The sequence below is a fragment of the Symphalangus syndactylus genome, chromosome 3 (genome assembly GCF_028878055.3).
Source record: "Symphalangus syndactylus isolate Jambi chromosome 3, NHGRI_mSymSyn1-v2.1_pri, whole genome shotgun sequence".
NCBI classification, from domain to species: domain Eukaryota; kingdom Metazoa; phylum Chordata; class Mammalia; order Primates; family Hylobatidae; genus Symphalangus; species Symphalangus syndactylus.
Genome location: NC_072425.2, coordinates 55,521,998 through 55,549,979, shown reverse-complemented (window position 1 = coordinate 55,549,979; position 27,982 = coordinate 55,521,998). Strand labels below are relative to the sequence as shown.

The 27,982-nt window shown below is 42.5% G+C and overlaps 1 protein-coding gene across 3 annotated transcripts in view; it reads right to left on the bottom strand.

Moving 5' to 3' along the window:
- Nucleotides 1-27,982, bottom strand: part of SHC3 (SHC adaptor protein 3) — a 302,721-nt gene that overhangs the window by 73,232 nt on the left and 201,507 nt on the right. The gene's annotated exons all lie outside the window — the stretch shown is intronic.

The window sequence follows — 27,982 nt, the reverse complement described above, 5'->3', positions numbered from 1 at the left end:
TATTAAAGAAGGTCAAATTGTCTCTTTACAGAACTATATAAACCCATTATCTATATTTTATCTGTTCAATTTTTAGAAAACCAGTACAGTGAATCTCTGCATTGTATTTCTTATATTAAGTGACATACTTAGTTGAGCAAGGCAGCTAAACCTCTGATGGTTCCAGCAGGGTAGAAAGATACTATATGGAGAAGTGTCTCCCTTTAATCACTCCATAAATATTCCTAATAAGCACTGTATTTATTTTACCATCCACCAACATGAAGTCTAAAAGAAAAAAAATCAGACTCCAAGGACAGTTATCCAAAAAGACACATAGTATCAAATGTCTCATCTAGTCAGGTCCTGGAGCTTGCAACAGGACTCTGCTGCTTCTGTGCTGCTTTTGGGGAAGGGAGGTAGAAACTACGCATCACCAGTTAGAAGGAATTACAAAGCTCTGAAAATAGTTAACATTTCTTTCCAATACCTTTTCACACAGAACAGAATGCACAGGTCTCAGGGCACATTCGCAGACAGAAGAAGTTCCAAAAATTTCTCACAGCTCGTGTATTCAGGGAAAATCCTAAGGATCCCACTTGTGAGCCTTTAGAATCCCCAAAGGAGTTTTCAAATGAAACTGCTGTTTAGAAAAATGTTCTCTTTTCATCATTGGCATAAATTCCTTCCTAATGCTCATACGATAACACGTGTGTTTGAATTCTCATTTCAACCACGCTGATGGTATCTATTTCTGTTTGAAATAGAAATGCAGCATAACTATTAATAACTGCAATATTTAGATGCCTGGAATGAGTTACTTTAACTCCAAAATCTAATTTTAAATGTAACTATTCTCAATTCCCCTTCTTGCTGTTTAAGTGCAGTACATTTTGGTAAGCAGTACTGTTTCAGTTTGTTCGTTTAGCAATCATTATTTAGCTTTATGTAATTCCACTTAATCCCCATTTGAGTCTCAGGTACCAATTTTGCCCTGTTTTTAATCATAGGTATTGCTTCTTAACATTCTGTTCAGTATGACCCTGTTTCTGTGAGCCAAATCATGACCTCAGAACTTGGCTAATTTGAAAATGGAACATTTGGCAACCTCCTTGGTCATCTGAAAGTCTCGGAAGCCAGCCCAACTGCCAGATGTGAACCCTCATTGTCCTCATGATTTCACCATCTTCCCATCAGAACTGGACTCTTTGAAATCATGTAGTAGCATCTTTCTCCCTCCTCATCCATCTCACTACAGCCCATCCTAAGGCCCCACAAGAAATGGTCTATGTGACTGGCATGGATCAATGCACATCAGTAGAGAAAGAGGTACCCAAGAAGCAGCATTTGAGTGAGTGGGCAGCTACCCATGAAAAAATTACGTTGGGCTCCTATCTCTTGCCTTATATGCAAATAAATTACAGATAGGTCACAAATTGAATTCATTTGTAATGAAATGAAGAAAGTAGTAAAAGAAAACTGGAAAGAATATATATATATATATATATATATATATATATATATATATTTTTTTTTTTTTTTTTTTTTTTTTTTTTTGAGACAGAGTCTTGCTCTTTCGCCCAAGCTGGACTGCAGTGGCGCTATCTCTGCTCACTGCAAGCTCTGCCTCCTGGGTTCACACCATTCTCCTGCCTCAGCCTCCCGAGTAGCTGGGACTACAGGCGCCCGCCACAGCGCCCGGCTAATTTTTTGTATTTTTAGTAGAGACGGGGTTTCACCATATTAGCCAGGATGGTCTCAATCTCCTGATCTTGTGATCCGCCCGCCTCGGCCTCCCAAAGTGCTGGGATTACAGGCATGAGCCACCACGCCCGGCCAGGAAGAATATTTTTAAATTATCTTTTAGTGGAAGGATGTTACAAAATCCAGAAGCCATAAAAGAAAAATATCGACACACTCAATAGCATAAAAAATTCATGGACAAGAAAATATGTAACATTTCACAGTCAACAAAGTAATTGTCTTAATAAAAGTCAGCAAGGAAACTATCAAAAGCCCAATAGAGGGCGGAGCAAAGGATATGGATAAAGAGTTCTCAGGAAAGGCAATACACATGGCTCCGAAAAACACAAACACATACTCAACTTTAATCGCAACCAGAATGCAGATTAAAGCCTATACTGAAATTCTATTTTCATAGCCAAAGATTGAAGCTTTACAGTCTTTTGCAGAGAGGCAGGCACCCTTCTCAGTGCTCCATAATACCCTCCCACCCCCACACCTTGTGTGAGTTTCTTGCCTCCTCTGAGAACCCTGAGACTCTAAAGTTCCAGCCTCTAAACCTTCCCTTGCTCGTCCCCTCTTCTGGCCACTGTGTGACCAGAACCCTGAGTGAGTGTGTGCTGGTAGAATAAGAATATCCCACTCCCCTAGTCCTTTCTAATTCAATGCACTCAGTTGGCCCTGCTCCTCCCTGGGCTGTGTGGAGCTTTGAATTTAATCCACTCACCTCCACACAAGAAAAAGTCTTCCATCACTTAAGCGTAACCCTATTTATCTATTTTTAGTAATAAACATGTCCAGGCCCAGCAGAACAGTAAAAACCCTGACCTTCATTTAAACCTCTCCTCCTCCCTCCCTAAGGCCTGCCTAGGGAACCTCCAGGTGGCCACAGAAGAAAGTGCCTCCTAACCTTCCAGCTGCGGCTCTTGACCCCTTGGTCAGGATAACTGCAGGGGTGATGCAGGATGACTGCAGGGGTATCCACCCCTTGCAGGGATGACTGCAGGGGTGGATACAGAGAGGTCAGGGGTGGAGAGGTGACACTGACAGCCCCAATGCTGAGCCCTCTGGCCAGGCTCGTAGTACCTTGCAGGAAAACAGGCGACCCCCTTGGTGCTCCTGGATGTCCTCCTGCCCCCATGCCCTGTGTAAGTTATTTGTCTCCTCTGAGACTCTTGAGACTAAATCTCCAGCCTCTAAGCCATGGCGAGCACCTCCTCTCCAGGGCTCCATCCAACCCCTCTCCTCTCGGGGACACTTTCCTTTTTTATTTGAAGACTCCTCCCCAGGAGCAGGAAGGTGCCCATGGGTGAAACGGATAGTGTCTGTTCTTCACCCCACGCACCAACTCCCTCCCAGCATCCACATCAGTGGGAAGCTCCAGCTTCTTGTTGGTGACATGGTTCCTCTCCCTGGAACCAGCACCTCTGCCGGGCTATAGCAGGAGGGCAGTTTCTCCTCAAACACAGCCACTCCTGCTGCATGCTTCCCTGTGTGAGTTGGACATTGATCCATGGGGCCACCTAGGCCCTGGTGACACGTGTCAAAGTCTTGGTCATCTCCTAAGCCCCTCACTGACTCTGAAGCTAGAGGGAACCATCGCCCCTCCTCCATGGGAGGACTCACAGGGCACTAAGGACTTGCTCTTATTCTCCTTATAACTTTAGGGTGAGGGTTGGGCAAAGTGCAGCAAAATAGATTCTCACCCCTCTTCCCAAGCCCTTTGTAGGAGGGCCAGCCCTCCCTTGAACTGTTGGAGTCCTCCTATGCCCTATGGATTCCAGGCAAACTTAACCAGAGTCCCATTTTAACCTGAGGTTGCCTCCCGCCCTCCTGTCTGAAGGGGCCTCATAGTCTCTGGACTCTGAATGCTTCAGCGGCAGGTGGCTCACCCACCTTCTCCACTGTCCCGCTCATCTCCGAGTACCAGAATTTTATAGATAGATACCACACCCAATTGCTAGCCCCACTTCAGTGTCTTAAAATCATCACAAACTTGATGTTTTCAAACCCAGCCTTAATTTTCCCCACCAAAAATATTTCTCTCCAGCCTTCCCAGGGCAGAAAACAGCACCATGGTCCACCCAGCAGCTCTCACCCCACACAAGGTAGCAGTCCTGGGTCTCTCCCTTACCAGCTACCAACCAAACCCATCACCGCCCTGCCTCCATGGGGAAGGTAAGCCAGGCTGCACTCCCCAGAAGCCTTCAGAGTAGTGGAGGAGACAGGATAACACATGTACTATGAAGGACTGGAGTGTGCAATTCTACCTTTCAGAGGAGCAAGAGGTCAGTTACCTGGTCAGCAAAGAAGCCTCAATGCCAAAGAAGCAGGTGCTGAAAGAGGCAGTGGAGGAAGATCCTATAAAAATACAAACCGGAGCCCAGACCAGGAAGGAGCACAGCAGGACGGTGGACGTGCAGGAGCGCCAGCTGGCTGGGGCCAGGTGTACAGAATCCTGAGATACAGGCAGAACCATGGAGGTTTCTGATTCAGGTCTTAGAGGCATTTCAGGACATGCCAAGGAGCAGGAAGCAACCAAAGCCTTTTTAGTAGACCCTGATGTGATAGAAATAGTGGTAGTGGGTAGACAGGCAGAAAGGGCTGAGAAGCTGCAGGCAGGGAGATGAGCTGGGAAGTTACTGATGTTGTGATGGCCAGACTTGGATGGTGAGAGTGAAAACGAAAAGAAGACCATTTGGAGAAGAAGCCCACAGCCCTGCTTCATGACAGAGACTGATGCTGAGGGCAGGCCCACAGATGACTCACTCTTTCATCTTGGGGACGGCCTCTCTCTTTTTCCCATGGGTCATCTTCTCCATCCTGAAGCTGTTGACGCCAGGTGGGCCATGTCTGAGAGCTGGATTTACAGTAGGGACAGAGCTGGGAGGCTGCCAGCTAGGCTGAGGGCACGTAGGAGCCCAGGCACCAGGAGTGAGAGTTCAAGGGCAGAGGGACACAGAACCAATGGCTTCTTCCCAGTTTCATCCACAGTCAAGCAGATTAGTTTCCCAGCTCCTGCACACTAAGCGTCCAGCCATAACCAAACCATTCGGAGAAACTAAGAGTCAGAAATCATAGGCATCAAAAATACCATAAGCTTGATTTTTTAAAGTCATTTGACAAAGACGTGTTGAAATCACTTCAATCTTGTATGTTGCAGACATAATGAAAGAGCCATGGATTTCAGAATCTGCACACCACTGGAGAAATTGACCTCCTTTACACCTTAGCAATTCACCTGTGCCATTATAATCCCAGCATTCTCCTGAGACCTCGTCCTGTGCCTCAGCCTTTGGTTTACTCCAGAAAGGTATTTAAATATACACACAGGTGTAAAAGAATACTGGTTGGTAATTATTAAACAGATGCCAAAAAAGTATCCTATATATACACATAAAAGCCCAAATAATGAAACTAGAAAAGAGGTTCCTAAACCATGCTGAAAGAGATCTCACAAAGTGAAAGATAAGCTCTTGGGATTACTAAGAATGTATTGACCAAAAAAGTAAAGCCCAACAGAGACAAAATTGAGGCTAATTTTCCTTCCATGGTTTAAGTAACTAATTAATAAAGTTCACTTGAGGTCACAGGTCATGTCACAGGCATCTTCAATGGACAGATCAGAGACTTGATTTATTCTTACAAACACTTTCACTGAGTTATTTTTTCTCCTTTAGAATTCTAACAGTTGGGTTAGAATAAGCCTTCTGCTCTCAAATTGACTGCTTCCTGATGCTGATATGCCAATCAAGGGGAGAAATCCACACTCCTCAGTTTTCCCACAATTTCATAAATGAGCCAAGGTCTCAGGCAATGAGGAAGAAGCCTCCAATCGGTGCTGCACCCTGAGGGAGATGGTGCCATGTCCCTCAGATGAGCCATCGAGAAGCTGGACCACCAAGGCGCTGGACCCGTGAGGGGCTGGACTGGGTTGGACGGGGCTGCCCAATACAGTGTGGAATCCAGAGACCCATGGAACCCTGCGCACACCTGTCTTCACTGCTGGTTTTTAGGAATTACTTATCTTTTGGGAAAGATGCATTTTGTGAGATCAAATACCACAGGCTTTAAAGATCTCAGTTCCACTGAAATCTGCTTCCTTAGTCGTAAAGCATGAATACAGGTGAAGTGAGCAATCTTGGCCCCAAAGCTTCTGCCCTTTGGAAACACACACAAAAGAAAAGGGGACCACCATGGGGCCTGACACCAGGCTGGGACTTGTTCTAAGTGCTCTGAAGGCATTCTGCGTGTGTCCCATGAAGCTCAGGGCAAGTCTCCATCACAGCGTCTCCCTTTTGCACCAGTCTTGACTGAACCATGTAAACCTGGGCTGAATCCCTGGTCTCTTCCCTCAGCCTTCTGTTCACTTTTCCTTGTAAAACGGCAGCTAAATCATTTCAGGTGCCTTCCTCAGCCAAGGCAGTCAGACAGCTCTAAGATGAAGAGGCCAGTCTGTTCCCCCGTGCTCTCGCAGTTCCCCATGCCAGATCCCTGAGGCAGTGAAGACATGTGGCAATAAAATCTTCCCAATAAAGTCTTTTTCCGTAGGATTCTGCAGGTGGACAGACACAGGTCTCAGAGGCCACTAAAAATGGGCTGAGACAACAGAATTCCGAATGCAGCCCTGATGGGCAGTCCTGAGCCACACAGACATGTTGTCCATAATTGTTCCACTCCGGGACCTAGTGGTTTCCATCTAGTTTCTGTTTAATTCAGCTTCATACAAGGCTTTCCTGGGGCACAACCCTGCAGAAGGTAACACTGAACCCACCTCCCAAAGACACACATTGGCTCTCCAAAATAAGGACACAGGGCTCATCAACCCTCGAGGCATTAGAGTTCTAGAAATGCTTTCCAAACGCCTCCTCAACAACCTGGCGAGGACTGCCCAGTGAGTAGCCACACAAGTTCTTTCCTCAATAAAACCCTCGGGATCCCACATTTCCAGATTTACAGCACAGTGGCTTCCGCCCAGGCCACCAGCCCTGGATCTCTATGAGTGATTAACAACCAAACCTGCACTGGGGGCTTTCTGTGAGGGTTAAATGACATATCTACGAATCTATACAACTTAGCATTAATAGAGCCTGGTGTGGGGCACATGCAAATTAACCATTAATGTTACCATTATCAATATCTCCATGGAAGAAACAAAACTGTTTTCCTCTGCTGTCATACCACCGCTTGAATGAGGCATCAATTCTGCAGCAGATGCCAGCTGGGTGTCCTCCAATTCGGATCCCCAGGCTGAGGGCTCAGTGTCCCCAAGACTGTGCCCCACTTCCAATGCCAATCTCGATCCCACTGGGGTAAAATAAAGTCCCAGTTTATTTTACCTCTCCTTCTGACTCACTGGCTACAAATCAGGGTTCCCACCACCCCCAGGTTGGGTTCAATTAATTTGCTAGAATGGCTCACAGAACTCAGGGAAACACATTTACTGGTTTATTCTAAAGGATATTGCAAAGGATGCAGATGAAGAGATGCATAGGATGAAGTATGGGGGAAGGAGCGTGGAGCTTCCATGCCCTCCCAGGATGTGACGTCCTAGAGAGGACCCTCTGCATGTTCAGCTGTCTGGCAGCTCACCGAACCCAGTCTTACTGGGTTTTTATAGAGGCTTCGATTATATAGGCAAGATTCATTAAATTATTAACCATTGGTGATCACTTAATCTTCAGCCCTTCTCCCCTCTCCAGAGATTGGGTATGGGGCTAGAAGTCCCAACCCTCTAACCCTGCTTTGATTTTTCCTGTGACAAGCCCCCAGCCACCAGTCACCTCATTAGCATACAAAAGACACGTTACTTTGAAGATTCCATGGATTTTAGAATCTTTTAGTCGTATTCCAGCAAACAGGACAAAGACCAAAAGTATATTTCACAGTACACAGTATCCATATCCAAGCTGCTTGTGCATGTTATCTTTTAGTTGTTGGGGGCACATGCACTGATCCTAAGATAGATTTTATATGCAAATAAATATATACACATATACACAATAAATATATACACATACACATATGTGGCCATGGGGTGATTGCGCGTCCTCCTCACCACCGTGGGTTCCACTGTGCATGCGCACACCCATCTGTCCACGTGACACATATATGTGCATCAAGGGACTACAGATGTCCTTGGCTATGAAGCACAAATCCTCAGGAAGTCCACAGGAGAACTGGAATTAAAACTAATTTTCCGGCCGGGCGCAGTGGCTCATGCTTGTAATCCCAGCACTTTGGGAGGCCAAGGTGAGCGGATCACGAGGTCAGGAGATCGAGACCACGGTGAAACCCTGTCTCTACTAAAAATACAAAGAAAATTAGTCGGGTGTGGTGGCGGGCGCCTGTAGTCCCAGCTACTCGGAGGCTGAGGCAGGAGAATGGCATGAACCCGGGAGGTGGAGCTTGCAGTGAGCCGAGATTGTGCCACTGCACTCCAGCCTGGGCAACAGAGCGAGACTCCGTCTCAAAAACAAAACAAAACAAAACAAAACAAAACTAATTTTCCTATTTTCCAATCAAGGAAACTGATGGCAACAAAGTCAAACACATAATAGTAAACACTGTCAATCAGAAAATACTGTAAGTTCTTTCATCCAAGGAACCTAACTTATGTTTCCCTGATTCCTAGGGTGAAGACCACCTTGCCACGGCATAGTTTCTCCAACACTGGCCCCTACATTAGGAGGAAATAATGTGGAAATACTCTGTGAGACTAACCAGAGCAAATCAGAACAAATCAGAACTTTCCCCTCCCCTCACCAAGCAGTGCTTAGAGGAAAACAGAAGTGTGATGTCAGATGGCCTCTCTGCAGCTTGGAGGCCCTTTTAAGGAGCTCCTCCCCCTGCTCTTGGGGTGCCTGCAGGGGGACCAGGTCCACCACAGAGCCCAGGCAATCAGTGTGGGAGGGCCAGGGGATCCCACATGCCTGCTTCTTGTGGTGGTCCACTTTGCTCATTCAAAAAGTTCCTCCCTTGTTGACTGACATTTTATTTTAGGCATTTATATGACAATGGCAGATTATTATTATTATATACTAATTCTAGATGATATAAACCAAAAATAAAATTCTAAGCCCACCAACCAACTGAATTGACCTCTCCTCTTAAGCCAAGAGGATTCCAAAGTAAACATGAAAAACTAGTTCAGGTCCTGATGGGAAGAGGGTGTCAGACATGCTTCATTATACACTCCTCCCTTAGAATTCAGGCACGGCAGATCAGCATTAAGATGAGAACAGAGACCTTAAGATTGATAGATCAGACTCTTTGTAGCAATAAGATACCAACATGACAGATAGTAGGCCCTGAAGGAAATGAAAGTATTTTACCTCAAATTACATTTCTAGGACATATTTTGAAATGGCCCTGCAAAGCTGTCTCTTGTGGGGAAAATCTACACTCTGTAGAAAATCCCCTTCCCTTTCCAGGTCTTTTCCTGACCCAGGAGAGATTTAATTACAATTCTAGCACTTTTTAGGGTTGGTTAAGAGACCTTTACCATCCATTTTCTCTGAAGCCTGCTACCTGGAGGCTTCATCTACATACTAAGAACCTTGGTTTCCACAACCCCTTATCTTAACCCAGACACTCCTTTCAATTGATTCCAGGTCTTTAGATAATAACTCTTTCAACCAATTGCCAATCAGGAAAATCTTTGAAGCCACCTATGGTCTAGAAGCTTCAAGTTGTCCTGCCTTTTTGGACTGAACCAATGTACACCTTACTTGTATTGATTGATGTTTGCCTGTAACTTCTGTTCCCCTAAAATATATAAAATCAAGCAATAACCCAATGACCTTGAACACATATTCTCGGGACCTCTTGAAACTGTGTCTCCAGCCTTGGTCACTCATATTTGGTTCAGGAAAAAACCTCTTTAAATGTTTTACAGAGTTTGACTGTTTTTGTCAAAAAGATGAAAAACACAGAATACAAGAAATCAACATAAAGCTTCGAGAAATAAAAACCCCATGGACATAATGGGTCTGTTGTTTTTAAAAACATCTTTAATATCAGGGAAAGAGGTACAATGCAACCAGCAGAAAGGCCACTAGAAAAGAGGAAGGAGGGACAACGAGCTGTGGGGAAATGCTGATGGGACAACCAGAGGGAGAGGGGCCTGCATGGAGAGCAGGCAGAGGAGGGTATAGGGGAGAGGCATAGGGTCATTATCACAACAAAGGGATGGGAACAGAGAGCACAGAAATTCCAGCAGGCAGGATGCATCCACAGCGCCCAGGGGAGGACCCAGCAGAGGCCGTGAAAAAAGCCTGGGCACCGCAGAAGCAGCAGGAACCATTCTGGGTGAGACCACACCTGCAAGGCAAGAGAGAAGATGCTGGTTTATTCTTCACAAACTGTGAATGGTGTTCCTCATCTGCAAAGCTTCCTGCTGGAGGTGCACATCCTGCAAGTATTTATTTAGACAGTGCTATCGACTCGGTGGCACTGTTCTGTGGCAGAATCTGCCTTCAAGAGGCATTTCCCCTTTCTGATCACTGGACAGAGCCTGTCCATTCCAGGGCAGTTCTATTGGAGGGTGCACCAGAAGCCGTCTGTCCCATCTTAGTCCTTATCTCTGACCTCTTTCTATCAATATTTGTGTATTTCTATGTGCATGTGAAAAGAAGCCCCACTGATAGAATTGGAGGAGGAGAGAAAGAAAGAGGAAACCTTAGAAAGGGCCTGAGTGAGACAGAATAAAATTTCTAGGAAGTATATCTTGGAGGTGCCATGTGCAACGCTGATCTTGGAGCCTGGGGGGTGGAGCAAGAGGGAACTGGGACCTGGGGCAGAGTGTCCAGCTTTTTGAGAACCAGCTCCAGACCTTAAAGCTCACACACCACCAGAAGCCAGCACTACCCTTAGGCAAGGGGGCAGCTGCTGGGTTTTATGCCCCCTGACACACTGAACCACCATACCTAAGACAAAAGAGTGATCCTTCCCATTTGGAAAAAGTAAACTAAAATAAAAGGAAATACACTCAGAGGAGGTTCTTAACTCTTCCCAGAATCACACAATATTGGTGGAGTCAAAATCTGAATTGAGCTCTTCCAGGCTTCAGAGCCACTTTTTCCCAGGTCCCAAGTCTTCTTGGGGGCATGAGGATAGGGAGGGGTCAGACACAGGAGCCCCTGACTGCTTTGACTTCAGCAGTCCACACAGTGACCCAGGAGGTCACACCACAGCCAGCCCCTTCTTGGAGTGAGGAGTAGGAAGCCCCCAAGGGCCACGGCTCAGGCAAGGCAGAGTGCGTCACCCAGAGGCCTGCCGGGCAGGGCCCCCAGCTCTAGAAGAAAAACACTAAACTAAACTTACCTGTCCTGCCTTTAAAAACCACCCATGCACATCCTCAGGCCCACGAGCAAACACACAGAGCCCCGAGCGTCAGCATGGATAAATCGCAGTCAGCGAGGCCCTGCAGACAGCATCTCATTTGATTTCTATGACCGTAGGAGATGTGGATGTTGCCCTTACTCCAAGGTGGAGATAAAATATATCTCCACCCATATATTATATATAAAATTTTATCTCCACCCATTTCTCTCTCCTCCAGAGGCAAAGAGAGTCCAGGACATTGGCCAAGACCACAAAGCTCTTGAACTGGGCTCTCTGTGACATGAGAACATGAGACTAGATGCACGGAGTGGAGAGAAGTGATGAAGATTATCCAGCCAAAGATCATGCCACCTGAGGTGGCAACAGCTTTGGAGAAAGGCAAGACCATGGCCTCCCAGTGTAAGGTTATGGTTGGGAAGTAATTCTGCACCTGAATGCAAGCTGATTCCCACCCCAGTAGTTTTGGCCGGCTGCTCTGTTAAGTAGAATGCTGAGGTCAGTGTGATCAATAACTGCCACTTTTCTGTCACTCCAGGGGATTGGGGGGTATGGGAGGCTTCCCCCAGGAGATGAGGCTGCACAGGGCCCTGGAGGCTGAGGAACTTTGAGAGAGGAGAGTGTGAGCTGAGCACACAGAAATGAAGAGAGAGGTCAGTTGAGCCTATGCGGATTGGGGGTGCACCAGGATGCAGCCACAGAGAAAGGGCAGTGAGTGGCCTGCAGAAGGACCCACAACAGGGAACCCAAGAAAACAGGCAAGAAACCAACATGGGTGGTATTATGAATGCCAGGTGAGAGGACTTTCCTAAAGATTTAAGGAGTGAAAACTACAAGGAAATGAATATGAGGGTTTGCTGATGCAGAGCGAAATGAGGAAGAACCTTTTCCCTCTAATAGAAATGAAAATGACTAGGGGAGGGTGGGGATCCCCCAGGCACATCTAGGACAAAACTGTGCAAGACATAGCATAACAAGTCAGATACAGCCTGCATGAAGAAAAGCATAGCATTTTATTGGGAGACATAAAGCAAGATCTGAACACATGAAAACTCCTGCTATGTTCCCAGAGATAAGGATGAAACATTATTATGAAGTAAATTCTCCCTAAATTAATTTATCAATTTAATTGAATTATAATTGTCATCCTAATTGAGATCTTTTTGCACTGAACAATATGTTAGAGTGCATAAGAAATTTCAAAAATTGTAAAAAAAAATTTTAAAACAACAAGGAAGAATAGCAGGGAGAAATATGTTCTGCCAGATGAAAAGCATGGTTGTGGCACACAAACAAATGCATCAGCAGAAAACAAATGTTACCAGTGGACTAAAATTAGGTGTTCAGAAACAGAGTATGTGGTAATTTAACATACAGTCCAATGGCATTTCAACACAGTGGGGAGATTTGGGCCTAACTGGCTATCTTATTACAGGTAAACTAAAAATCCATACATAAAAAGTAAAATAAATGAAAATATTAAAAGGTTAGTTTGATCTACAGTGAAGGAGATTGTCAAGACAGGAAAACTACAAGCCATAAAAGAATGGCTGATGGGTGAATGCTAATAAACATTTTTTAATATAAAATTTACCATTTTAACCATTTTTAAGTGTGCAATTCAGTGGCATTAAGTACATTCACATTGTTGTGCAACCATTACCATTATCTGTTTCCAGAACTTTTTCATCTTCCCCAAGTAAACTCTGTACCCATTAAATAATAATTCCACATAACTCCCCACTGCCTCATCTGGCCAGCCCCTGGAGACCTCTATTCTACTTTCTGTCTTCATGAATTTGGCTACTGTCTAATAAACATTTTTTAAATGATATGGCAAGATATTTCCAGCACATACAAAATATGCAAAAACTCCCAAAAATTGATAAGAAAGTAAAGAGACTCCAATAAAAAAAATGGGTAAGTGATGTGAACAGGTAATTCATAAGAAAGAAAATGAAACCAGACAGCACATAGATGTGAAAAAGTGTTCGCATTTCTGGTATGCAAAAACACTCAAAGGAAAACAATAGCAACTATTGTTTTGATGACAAAACTGGTAAAAAAATTGATAGCATTATTAGCACTCAGTGCTGCATAGTTGTGAAGAAAGGGGCCACTTTCCTAAATTGCATGTGACATGTGAATTTCAGGAGTCATCTGCAGTGGCCCACCTGTTGGAGTGTGGTTCAGCACAGTAGGGTATAGGGACATTGATGGTCCTCACAGCATTATTTTGTCTAGAAAAACAAAGCAAAACCAGGAATTGTTGACTATATTGTCATATAGCCATATGATTTGCAACTACAAAAAATCAGGTTTGGCCTGGTGCAGTGGCTCACGCCTGTACTCCCAGCACTTTGGGAGGCCGAGGCAGGCAGATCACGAGGTCAGGAGATCAAGACCATCCTGGCTAACATGGTGAAACCCTGTCTCTATTAAAAATACAAACAATTAGCCGGGCGTGGTGGCAGGTGCCTGTAGTCCCAGCTACTCGGGAGGCTGAGGCAGGAGAATGGTGTGAACCCCAGAGGCAGAGCTTGCAGTGAGCTGAGATTGCACCACTGCACTCCAGCCTGGGCAACACAGTGAGACTCCATCTCAAAAAACAAAACAAAACAAACAAACAAAAAAAACAAACAGGTTTTAAGGCCCCAATCTACTGATCCATTCAAGGAAAAAGTAGATTGTGGAATGATGAAGATGGTATGATTCCCATTTCTCACACAAAAGAAGGAAGGTGTGTGTGTGTGTGTGTGTGTGTGTGTGTGTGTACCAAAAAATCTGGAAAGCTATTAACACCGGTCATCTTTATCTTTTCTTTCTATACCTTTATCTTATTTGACTCATTACGAAAAGCATCTATTGTTTTAATATAAAAAAATAGTTCATGTTGTTGCATGCATCAGTAGTTCATTGTAGTTCATTCCTTTTTATTGCTGGGTAGTATTTGTACCACGCACATATCAAGATGTGTTTATCTGTTCACTAGTTGATGGATAATTGGGCTGTAGTTTGAGTCTATTATAAAGAATGCTTCTATGAACATGGACTTACTGTGGACATACATTTTTATTGCTGAATAGCATGGTAGATTTGTCTTTAACCTTATAATAAACTGTCCACCTGTTTTCATAAGCACCTGTACCATTTTGCATTCCTACCAGCAATAACACACAACACAGGTAGCCCTCAAAGCCTTAAGCTAAGTGAAAGAAGCTAGACACATAAAACCTTGTACAGAATAATTCCATTTGTACAGAATTGCATAGAATGGTTCCATTTATAGGAAATTCTAGAAAAGGCAGAATAATAGTGCCAGAAAGGTGGTTGCCTCGGGGAGATTTGGAAAAGGCTGCTGACTGAAAAAGGGCACAAGAGATTTTTGGGAGTGGTAGAAATGTTCTTGACTACATGGATGAAGCGATCAAGAATCAAGAATTTGGTTACTGTCTAATAAACATCTTTAAAATGATAAGGCAAGATATTTCCAGCACATATAAAATATGCAAAAAGCTCCCACAAATTGATAAGAAAGTAAAGAGACTCCAAAAAAAATGGGTAAGTGATGTGAACAGATAATTCATAAGAAAGGAAATTAAACCAGCCAGCACATAGATGTGAAAAAGTGTTCATATTTCTGGTACACAAAAGCACTCAAAGGAAAGGACAGGGGCTTGGGGGAGGGGTGTGTTACTGATGGGGTGGGGAACAGGGGCTTTCTTTGGTCTGGAATATTCTGATCTGGGTGACTATTACTTGGTGAATGCATACATAAAACTCCAATGAGCAACACACTTAAGATTTGTGCACTGGTCGGGCATGGTGGCTCATGTCTGTAATCTCAGCACTTTGGGAGGCCAAGGTGGGTGGATCACCTGAGGTCAGGAGTTTGAGACCAGCCTGGCCAATATGGTGAAACCCCATCTCTACTAAAAGTGCAAAAATTAGCTGGGCATGGTGGCAGGTACCTGTAATCCCAGCTACTCAGGAGGCTGAAGCAGGAGAATTACTTGAACCTGGGAAGCAGAGGTTGCAGTGAGCCGAGATTGCACCATTTCACTCCAGCCCGGTGGACAGAGTAAGACTCCGTTGCAAAAAAAAAAAAAAAAAAAAAAAAAAAAAAAAAGATTTGTGCACTCTATGAGACCTCAACAAATTCATATTTAAATCCCAAAATGAAAACAAAAACACCAGGCAGCAGGCTTGGGATGTAACTTGCTGTGTCATTAGGAGCCATTGTAGCTTTTGAAGCTAGGGAAAAATATGTTGAAAGTGATTTCAGAACAGGAATTGGCCATTTTTTCAGGAAGCCCTGGTGAGGGAAGAAGAGTTGACCATGTTCTCAGGGGGTGAATATGAGCATCAGCCACTGGGTGAAGTGACAAGGCCTGGGAAGGCCTAAGGTGGGGTGGAAGGAAGGCAGGGGCCCAAGAAACATTTCAAAGAAGAGCACACACAATTTGAAGATGATGACTCAATGACATGCAAAAGATAGGAAGATTGTAGAAGTAATAACAGACACAATTGACATTTACAGAGTGTTTACTAAGTGTCTGGCCCTTTTCTACAACTTTGCACATATTAATCTTTTAATATTGTAGGAATCATTATGATTTCCTTTTCATTAGTGGAACCTGAAACCAGAGAGGGTAAGTAGCCTGTTTGAGGTCACACAGTAGGGAGGTGGGGGTGAGAGTGTTTGCAACAGAAGCCCTGCATACTGGAAGGAAGATGGTGAGGTCAGTTTGGGATGCCTGGCATTACAGTCACAAGCAAACACCCACCACTCAAGAGGAGAGCCAATGTCAACTTGCATGCCCAGGGACTTCGGGATGTAAAGCAAAACATGATTCAAATGCAAAAGATCATTCCTGATAAAGCCATGATGCGATACCACCTCATACCCATGAGAATGGCCACTAACAACAACAACAACAACAACAACAAAACAAAACAAAAAAAACAGAAAACAACAAGTGTTGGCAAGAATGTGGAGAACTAGGAATTGGCTGGAGTATAAAATTGTGCAGCCACTGTGGAAAACGGCATGGCGGTTCCTGAAAACATTAAACATATAATTGCCATTTGATCCAGCAACCCCACTTCTGAGTACATATCCAAAATAAGTGATAGCAGGGACTCGAACACATATATGTACACCATGTTCATGGAAGCATTATTCACACTGGTTAAAAGGTAGAAACAACCCAAAAATGGTTGTTTCTAACTGATGAATGGACAAACTGTGGTCTGTGCAGACAATGGAATATTAAAGGAAGGAAATTCTGACACATGCTACAAGACGGATAAACCTTGAAGATATTATGCTAACAGAAATAAGTCAGTCACAAAAGGACAAATACTATATGACTCCACTCAGATGAGGATGCTACAGTAGTCAAAATCATAGAGACAGAAAGCAGAGTGGGAGTTGCTGGACTGGAGGGGGTGGGGGAAGTGGGGAGTTGTTGTCTAATGCGGATAGAGTTTCAGTTTTGCAAAATGAAAAGTTCTGGAGATGAAGGGTGGTGATGGTTGCACAACAATGTGAATGTTCCTAATGCCACTGTGAAAAACGGTTTCAATGGTAAACTTCATGTGGTATATATTTTACCACAACTTAAAAATAAGTAGCAACTAAGTAAAAGCCAAAAAAGATTATTCCCAGGAAAGCCACACACCAAGAGCTATGGGCACAGTCACAGGGCTCAGTTGCAGCCTGACACCCCCACCTCCAGGGCAAGGACAGACAGACTGACTTTCATATTGATTTTCCTCTTTTTCTTCATCCTGAGCAAAATTAGTACCTCCAGTATTCCAAATTCATCATCATTTTGCGATGCATTTTCATGCCTATAATGATAGAATTCCTGCCTGAGGCTATAAATAATTGAGCTAAGACACTTCCAAACCTGGATGATAACATGTTCCTCGTGGGACACCCGAGGCAGCATCCCTCAGCACTCCCTGTCCTCTGCAGCTATTAAAAGGCTCTGTGGGCGTCTGGCCACATGTCAGAAAGTGCTGCCTCAGATGTAAACAAACGACAGCTATAAAATAACAAATAACACATAGAGAGCTATGCACATAGATTTTCAAGGAGCCAGTTCTCTTCAACTACCCGCACAAACGTTGAATACGCATGAGAGAGGCTTGTTCAGATAAAAACAAGAATTCAACCAAACATGTTAAAATTTTGCCTTCCACTAAGTAGGCATGAGATGATTGGAGATTCCTAGAAAGCCAGGAAATCCTTACTTGCTTTGGTCCCTGGGGTTCCAAGAGCCCAGAGACATGAGGCAGGCTCCATCCAATGTGCCACCAAGGGAGATCTGTGCTTTGACTCAGCTCCCACTAAATGTACAAGGGTTTACAAGCTAATTTCCATGAACACTAAGCAAATGCATTGGAGGGGTGGACAGTGATAATATTCATATATGCATACAACATACAATTAAATTAATGTATTGACATAATTACTTAATATTACTCATAAGAGGAAAATGAAGGGCACGCGATTTTGTATAAAGTGTGACTGCAAATATGTGGAAAATTAACTGAAAAACCCAAGCCCTCTTTTTGTACATTTCTTTGTTTTCTAAAATTTCTCTAGTGCATATGTATATATTTTTTATAATGCAATACAATTTATTTCTAAAGAATGTAGGTTAGTGTGGTGCAGCTGTTTTAACCCCCAGCGGACATTTGGCAAAGTCTGAAGGTTGTCACAATGTTAGGGGGAGACGTGCTACTGGCATCTAAAGAGTGAAAGTCAGAGGGGCTGCTCATCATCCTAAAATGCACAGGACAGCTGGTCCCAAAGGTCGACCATGCCAAGATGGGGAAGTGAAGATTGCTTTGTTGAAACAGAAGAGAGCAAGACAGAATGGCCAGAACCTCATAAAAGTACCAGAGAGAATGCGTGATGGGAGGTAGGGACTCAACCCATGCACGTGTTCAACCGCGTAGACCAGCCAGGGTCCACCAGAGAGGGCGCTGCAGAGACCATGTCTGGAGAGGATCTCAGCAACGAGGAGGCCACTAGCCAGCCCTGGACACCAGTGGGCAGTGCCCAGAAGGCGCTCGCTCTCTTGAAAAAAAAAAAAAAAAAAAAAACAAGGCCACAAGCCATCTCCTTAGAGGAGGCAGGATCAGATCCAACATCCAACAAAGTACATCTCTCTTAGCAGATATTTTAGGTATAAAAGTGCATTTAACTAAATTATAGGAAATTACAGATTGGCCAATTTAATTTAATTTTCAGCGCTCAAAGGCTTTACTTCAAAAGGAACTATAAGTTCCTAATCTTTATATAACAAGTCTTCATTTCTCAAGGTTATAAGCAGTAAAATGAAAACATGAAGAGAAAGGACTTTATACAAAAGCACTATGCCAAACAAAAGAAGCTGTGTTTTCAAAAATAAGTGACTTCCACCCTGCTAAGCAGATGCAGATGTACTAATCTTCATTTTTAAAAGGCCCTGGGGGCAGAAAGGAAGGAGGAATTATCGAATATAACTTTTTCGCATGGAGTTTGTCTCATGAGTCACAACTTCTGAGCTGGTGCTCTTAGCAGCTTGCTTCATTTTTAGCCATTCCCCTGGATTCCTGAAAATTTAAGATTTCAACAAATAATGATTGAGCACCTACTATGTGCTGGGCCAGGAGCTCCCACAGGCCTTTTCTGAGGGCTGCCTGTCACCTCTGTGGGCCACCAGAGGATGCCTCCCAGTGGGGTTCATCAAGGAATCTCAAACCCAAGTTTGCAAAGTAATGGGGTTCAATCTCCATTGCTTTTAGACACTTTAGACTTTGTGTTTTTTCAATAATAAATAAAAAATATTAACAGCATTTAATGATGAGAAAATGCTTATGATTGATTCTAAAGGAAGAAAGATGAATCTGACATTTTCTATACAGTTGGAACATTATTATATCAAAAATGCACATAAAAATAAACCATCTTAATCAAGTCATCAAAGTTGGCATCATCAATACTGGGCCACAGTGACATCATGTACCTCCATGATAATGCACTGGGAAGGACACAACAATTTCTATTGTCTCCTGCCAGGAATGCATAACCCAACACTAATCATGAGACAGCAATAGGCAAATTAAAATTGAGGGAAATTCTATAAAATAACTAGCATGCACTCTCAGAAAATGTCAATGTCAAGAAAGACAAAGAAAGGCTAGAGAACTATTCCAGATTCAAGGAAACGAAAGAGATGTGACAACAAAATGCAATGTATGATTCTAAACAATCCTGGAATGAGGGAAAAAAAAAACCATCAATGAAGGACATTATGGGACAATTGATGAAATTTGGATTTAGACTATTAAATTAGGTAATTGTGTTCTGTCAGTGTTAAAATTCCTGACTTGATCATTGTGCTGTGAGTATGTAGGAAAATAACATTGTCCTCAGGAAATGTGCACTTAACTAGTTAGGGTTGAAGAGGTATGATGTCTCCAACTTATTCTCAAATAGTTCTGAAAAAAATTTAGGCTGGGCACAGTGGCTCATGCCTGTAATCCCAGCACTTTGGGAAGCCGAGGTGGGCAGATCAGTTGAGGTCAGGAGATCGAGACCATCCTGGCTAACACAGCAAAACCCCGTCTCTACTAAAAATACAAAAAAATTAGCTGGGTATGGTAGCGGGCGCCTGTAGTCCCAGCTACTTGGGAGGCTGAGGCAGGAGAACGGCGTGAACCTGGGAGGTGGAGCTTGCAGTGAGCCGAGATTGTGCCACTGCACTCCAGCCTGGGCGAGAGTGAGACCCTGTCTCAAAAAAAAAAAAATTAACCAGGCATGGTGGAGGACACCTGTAATCTCAGCTACTCGGGAGGCTGAGGCAGAATAATTGCTTAAACCTGGGAGGTGGAGGTTGCAGTGAGCCAACATTGTGCCACTGCACTCTAGCTTGGGCAACAAAGCAAGGCTCTGTCTCTAAATAAATAAATAAATAAATAAATAAATAAATAAATAAATAAGAAATATGCAGGATTCCTTTGTCGTATTCTTATATCTTTTTAATTAGTTTAAAATCATATAGAAAGTTTGAAAATGCACAGAAAAAATGAAGAAATTACAAGCTATATTTAATAGAATTGAAGTAGCAAGTGATTGTAAAATAGATCATATTTTATGTTTCACAAGTAAAGAAAAAATATAGCCAATAAGATGACGACACAACACTTTCCTATCACTTAGGCTTTTTCTTTACACTTTTACAGAACTCTTTTGGACTTGCTAATGCATCAATTTTTATTCTATATCACTCTTTTGTACATATACAAACAAATAGGTAAGTGAAATAAGTTAAAGTTATCCTCCAACTTCTTCACATGCCAATTTCAACACTTCTGAACCCTTTGATTCAGAATTGTTCACCTTCGTGCTTTTCTATGCAGTATCATCCTCTGAGCCATCAAAAATGTAGGTGATACAGCAGCTTTTCAAAAGAATATTCCATGATTATTTCCAGTATTTTCTTCCAAGCTACTGAAGCCTATCCTCCAAGCTTTAATGCTTGACCTTTCCAGAAGGGATCGGGGAAAGGACTTTGGCCAATAGTGAGGACTGTCGTTCCCTGAAATGCTGGTGTACTGATCACTGACCTAATTCTGCCGACACAAACAGCTCCAAGTGTGCCCATGCCCAGGACTGACAGCAACCACACAACTGCCATGGGCCTGGCAGAAGCAGCTGTGAAGACACCGTGAATATAAAATGCATCCAGATTTCAGAGATATTAACATATGAAAAGGGTGCATCCTGGAATTAAAACGTGATATTTAAAAATCTTAACAGTGTTGAGTTTGTGGATGGGAGGTCATTCCAATTTTGTATCAATAAGCACATATTAATTTGTTGGTGTTATTGTAATCAGAAAAAATGAATACATTTTGATTCACAAGACATAGTTATTTTCTCTAAATTTCGTGTCTGATTTTTATCTGTGCATTTCCTATGTTTCCCATTGCACAAACTTATCCATCTATTAGTTCAGGTCTAAGGAGCTTCTCTGCTGTAGAATTCATTAATTGACCCAATAAATGTTAATTAAAAGCCCATGAGACATAAGGAAAAGCCAAACTCAGATGGTGCCATCAAGGGTCTTAAAGTCTGGTCAGAAAGAGAAGGTACCACTTAGAACTGATCCAAGATGCAAATTTTTTTTCATATTTTAACATTTATGAAATCGCTGTGGGCCAGGCAACAGTCATGAGGTAGTTACCATTTCCTGCACATATGCATCAAAACTTGCAGAACGGGTATCTTTAGTTTGAAAGAGAATTCCAAAAAGTTGAGAACTTTTTTAAGAGTCAGGTTTATTGAGGTATAATAAACCTTTTTTAGATGCTCAGTTATGAGGGTTTTTTGTTGTTGTTGTTGTTAATTTTTTGCAGAGATAGGGGTCTCACTATGTTGCCCAGGTTGGTCTCAAACTCCTGGCCTCAAGTGATCCTGCCTCAGCCTCCCAAAGTGCTGACAGCTACCATGCCCATCCTCAGTTCTATGAATTTTGAAAAACCCATATAGTCACGTAACTATCATCAAATCAAGAGATAGAATAGTTCTTTTATCCCCGAAAGGTTTCTCCATGCCCCTTTTGGAACCAATATCTCTTTTCCCCACCTCCAGATCCTAGCGACCTGTGATCTAATTTCTTTCTCTATAGTTTTACCTTTTCTAGAATGTCATATAAAGGGAATCACATAGTATGAAGCTTTTTGTATCTGGCTTCTTTTACTTGGCGTAGTGTTTTTGAGATCCATCCACATTGTTGTACATATTACTTGTTTTTTATTGCTTAGAATTATTTCATTTAAGTCTGTTCTTATGCTGATTCTACACTGCGAATTCTCTTTGAACTGATTTTCAAAATTCTTTTGTTGGTTATTCTAGATTTAAGAATCAGCTTGTCAATTTCTACTAAAAGCCTACTGGTACTTTTATTGGAATTGTGTTAAACCTATAAATCAATTTGGAAAGGTTCTGACATTTTAACAATACTGAGTCTTTAGTCTATGAACACGGTATATCTGTCCATTTATTTAGATCTTTAATTTTTCTCATCAATGTTCAATAGTACTTAGCATATAAATCTTACACATATTTTGTTAAATGTAACACTAAAATATTTTATGTTTTTATGCTATTGTAAATGGTCGGTTTTCAATTTTATTTTACAATTGACCTTTGTTAGTACATAGAAATGCAATTGATATTTGTATTTTGACATTGTATCCTACAACCTTGCTAAATTCACTTATTAGTTCTAATAGCTTTCATGTAGATTTGTCAGGATTTTCTATGTAGATGTCCATGTTATACGAGAAAAAGATGTTTTTACTTCTCGTCTAATTTGAATGGCTTTTATTTTTTTCTTGCCTTATTGCATTGACTTGCCTTGTTCTCGATCTTAAAAGTATTCAGTTTTTACCATTAACTATGATATTGGCTGTACATTTTTAGTGGATGCCCTGTTATCAGATTGAGGAAATTTCCTCCTATTCCTAGTGTGTTGATGGTTTTTATAATGAATGTATGTTGAATTTTGTCAAAGGCTTTTCTGTATCTGTTGAGATTTTCATATATATATATATTTTTTTTAATTTGCCAATATGGGGAATTACACTGATTTTTTTTTAATGTTGACTCGACCTTACAATCCTTGAAAAACACCTACAGGGTATAATGCATTATTTTCCTTTTGACATATTGCTTGATCCAATTTGTTTATATATTGTTAGGGTTTGTGTCTAGGTCCATAAATTTTCTTTTCTTGTAATGCCTTTGTCTGGTTTGGGTATCAGGATAATACTGCCTCTAAAATCAACTGGAAAGTGTTCCCTCCTATCTTCTGGAAAAGATTGTGGAGAATTGATGTTATTTTTTCCTTAAATGTTTGGTAGCATTCACTAGTGGTCCCGACCCTGGAGTTTTCTCTCTAAAATTTTTTTTACAATCATTTAATTTATTTAATAGATATAGGCCTATTCAGATTATCTATTTTTTCTTTAGCAAACATTGGTAGTTGTATCTTTCAAAGAATTTGTTCATTTCATCTAAGTTGTTAAATGCATTAGCATCAAGTTTTCCCTAATGCCCCTTATTATTCTCTCAGTGTCTACAGCATCTAAAAGGATGATGGCCTCTCCTTTGTTCCTGATATTGGTCATTTGAACTTCTCTCTCTCTTTTTGATCCGTCTAACTAGCAGTTTATCATGGCATTGATCATTTTAAAAACCACCTTTGGTTTTCAATATTTCCTCTATCTTTTTTCAGATTCCAAATTTATTCATTTCCAATGCTCTTCGAATGACCTAATAGACAATAAAACTTAGGAAAAAAATAGATGGTAATGACTCTGGATCAAGAAATGATTCTGTATATTCAGACTCTGAATTTGAAGAAAATTTTAGGAATACCTTTTTTAATTGCTTGTATTTTCCTTTTAAGAGATGTACAAGTGTTATAATGATATAAGTCTGTGTCTGTAATAACCCAAAATAGCGTTTTCAATATATATGAACCGATTCTAAGTGATATGAAAGCATTGTGTCATTTTTTTTTGTGGTTATAAAATAATGAAGTGTTTAACAGCAGATGATACAGTACGTCCTCACTTAATGTCATGTATAGCTTCTTGGAAATTTTGGCTTTAAGCTAAACAATGTACAGCAAAGTCATTTAGTTATACTATTGGTGAGAAAAAAATATTGGTTTTGTTATATGCCATTTCACTTAAAGTTGCAGTTTCCAAAAACCTATTGATGAGATTAAGTGAGGACTTACTGTCTTTTAAAGTAGATGAAAAATGCTCTGTGTTTTTAAAAGTTCAATATGATGTGCAATGAAATCAACGTCTCTAGATGAATATGGACATAGTGGCCTTGTAGCTCAGGAGAAAAGTAAATCCAACTGTGGCTCAATATTTAGCCTGGAGGGTGATGGTGGGGCATGGACTGTGGACTAGGAGAATGGACAGCAGGAATTCAGTGTGGAGGACACACTGAATGGGAGTTGGGAGGAATGTTTGGAAAGGTGTGCTGCAGCCAAGCAAGCAGAACTTAACAGTGAATGCTAAGTTAACAATGTTTTCATTTGTTCAGCAAAGAATGGATAAGCAACAATGTTTAATAGGGAGTCATATGTTTGAGGCACATTAACCTATTCACAAGAACAAAGGAAACTAAAGGAGAGAGAGACGGGAAAAAGAGAAAAATGACAAGGGAGCTTCTAAGGGAGAATCCACAGGTATTCGTAATTGAACAGGGAGAAAGATGAGATGAAACCAACTCCAAGCTTTTGAGTTTGGGAGACCACGTGGATTGCAGTTACAAGAAGAATTTAGAGATGGGAGCTGAGCCTGACCCCAGTAATGGAGGGGAGAATGGGTGAAGTTATGAGAAGTAATGTTGCAGAGCCAGGACTCAGGACTCAGCAGCTGCTTGGCTACCTCCAAAAAGACATGTCCAGCAGGGTAGGCTACTATAGCCCAGGGCTGGACCTTAAGAGAAAATTCGGATGTGGAGATAGAGATTTGTGACTTATACACCTGGAAGTGTTGTTTGAAGCAATGAGATTACCAATATGGAGAGGATAAAATAAAAATGAGAATATCAATATTTGTCAACATGTTTGAGCTCTCGCATTTCCTAGGCAGCATGTTAAATGCTTTTCAGATACTACCTCAATTAATTCTCAGCCCTATGATGGAGATGCCATTGTGAATCCCATTTTCAAGATGGGGGAACTGAGAAATAGAGGACTTAAGTCACGTGCACAAGGTCACATTGCTGGAAAACTGTGGATCCTAGACAAAAACCCAGATAGTCAGACTCTAAACCTACTACCAGAGGCTGCCTCTGTCAAGAGCAAAGGGATCCCTATGGAATGGTATGTTTGGGGGGTAAGTGAACTCAGACGAAGAGACAGAAAAGGAGCAATCAGAGAGGTACATTTTGACACAAATGTGCTTCTGGCATGAGGATTAAAAAAATGCACCATGCCAGATGGTTCTCAAGGAGAGTAGGGGAATGAACACCATGGATTCATTTTATGGATTCTATTTAAACCATTCTCAGTCACCAAGTCATCTATGTTCTCCATTTTTAAAATTTCTGGATGAGTGGGATCAATTGAAAAAAATTAACAGACTCGTTTTCAAAGCTGTGTTTTCATAGATGGTAGTTGCAAATGGTTCCGAAGTTAAAAATAGAACTCTAAAATACGGGTTCTCAAAGTGGGGTACCTGGATGGGCAGCATGAGCAACCCCTGAAAACTAGTTGGAAGTTCACATTCTCACACCCCACCTCTGACTTACTGAATCACAAAACTCTGTGGGGTCAGCTCAGCAATCTGTGTTGTAACTAACTCTGCAGGTGATTTTGATGTATGTATGCTCCAGTCCAAGAACCACTATTCTAAAAAATGAAATGATTTAAGCATGTGTAGCAAATCTTTGAGGGCCCTGTCCCAAGTCAGAGTGCCCACAAAACACAGACCAGCCCTGTGGCCCCTCTGCAACCAACCTGATGAATTCTTAAAGGAATTTGTGCTGCAGCAGAGCCCACATTAGGTGAGAAGTGCTTTCCCTCTGCTGTGATCGTCTGTACTTTGCTGTCACCACCTCGAGCTAGGTAGCAGGGCAACCTTGGAGGTCGCCCATTTCATCCCCACACCAAGCCCATCCTTCCTCAGGTTATCTATCCTCTCACCCACCAGTCCCACCTTTCTCCACCCCATCCCCCCCTTCATTTGCTATTTGAGGTAGTGAGGGCCTTATCTTTTCTATAAATTATTCATATTCAATTTTTAAAGAAGATTTCTATGTTGTTACATATCCTTTTACTATTTGGGGAAATTCAACTAAGAGTTTCTGAAGCACAGAAAGGAGGGACGTCACCATGCCCAGGATGAGCACAGTCAGATGAATGTGGGCAGTGCAGTCTTCACAGAGGCCACGCTGCCCCCACAGCTGACCCTTCTCCTTACACACACTTGCCTGCTGCATCCCAGCCGACTGCAAGTGCCTCTCACAGAATCTACCCTTACACTCGTTTTCTTTGTACCCTGCTCAAGACCATCACACCATAGTGGTCAGCAAATGCATCTTGATGGTCTTGTAATGATGCCCCTCTGTACCTTTTGTGGGGTTTGCCAGAAGGATGTGAGCCCCCTTACTCAAGCAGCAGTATAACTGCTACTCCTGAATGTAGTCTCTGGGTTCAGACTGTTCTAGCTTAAATCTTGACTTTGCCTTTTCCTAGCTATCTGGTCTTAGACAATTTGCATAAACTTTCGGATCCTGTATCCTCATCCCCAAAATACACACAATCTGCCTCCCAAGGTTACTGAGAAAAGACCACACACATCCTCACTGCTATCTGAAATTACTGTGCTGAACTATATAAAATTGCTGATACTGGATCATTTCATCTATAAAAATGGCGTGTTCACATGGTTCACCTTGATATCCTACTTATGTATATGTTTGTGTATTTCCCTCTCCCCACAACAGAAGGTAAGCACTTACTTAGTGTTTTATCTTTAATATCTAAACAGTGACTAGACATGGTATGTGTTTGATAAATATTTGTTGAATGTATGAATGACACCTTAGTGCAGCGTCTGGAGCAGGGTAAGTATTCTATCCTAGTGTCATCTTCATCGTCGTCATTAGAATTAGTAAAGCAGAAACACAGAATGAAATACTAGACAATATCAGCTCAAGTGAAAATTAATGCCACATCACTACATATTTTCAATAACTTCAGTTTGTTGCATCAAACCAATCTTTCCCTTCAGTTAGAGAAAACACCCTGGATTGAATTGGTTGATATTAATAATAACAATACCAATCAGCAATTGATATTATTATACATAGAATTTTATCAGGAGTGAGTAGCAAAAGGATATTCATGGTAATAACCCCGTGCAGATTTATTGAACATCTACTATGTGCCAGGTGCAGCCACAGCACTTCCAGGTCTCATTTCTATGTCTCCCAACAAGCCTCAAAGCAGGGGTTTCATCCCTATTCTCTGGATGAGGACCCCAGCCCTAAAGAGGTCAGTCTCATTGGTGGAATGAATGTCTCTGCTGAGTATTAGTGTGGGCTAGTACCCAGGAACCCTTTCCTCACCCCCTAGAGTAGGAAGCTCACCCTACATCAACAGGCTCTGCTCCAAGGGGTCAGGAGTTTGCTGTCCAAAGACTGGACCAGGCAGCTGTTCAGAGGCACCTCAACCAAAAAGTCTAATTTAGAGAGTCAGACATGGGAGCCAAGTGCTCTGACACTGTGTGGCTCCAGCCAGCACTGTCGCCTGGCAGGCCCTGACATTCTGAGCCACATGGACAGTCCTGTAAATGCTGCCATGCTCCTGGGAGTGCCTGCACCTGGTCTCCGCCCCTTCAGTGGTGGCTTCTCCAGCTTTCTCAGCCCACACAGGGCAGCCTGGAGGAGCAGGGGACTGTCCTTCAATAGTGAAGGGAGGCAGTTGGTGAGCAGACATCCTAGCTTCCCCAGTTCCTACACGCTTCCCCAAAGGGCCCAGTGCCCACAGCAGGACCCTGCTCCAAATGGTTCTGGGGGTGGTTTCCCTTCCCACTGGCTGTGCCCACCCCTGCCACTGCTCCCTAGGTATCCTCCCAAATAGCCTCCTGGCACCAAGTCTCAGGGGCTGCTGGGGGAATGCAACTGAAGACACCTTCGGTCTAACTAAGAAAACGGCTTGTGGGTCCCTTCCCTGCACCACAGCTGGATCAGACATTTCCACAGTGATGTCTGTTTAACTTCACAAATGAAAATAAACCTACTAGATGCATTATGGTTGAGGGACTGAACGTGAAAATAGAGCAGAATGAGGCCTGGAGGAAGCAGAGCCCCAATCCCTGT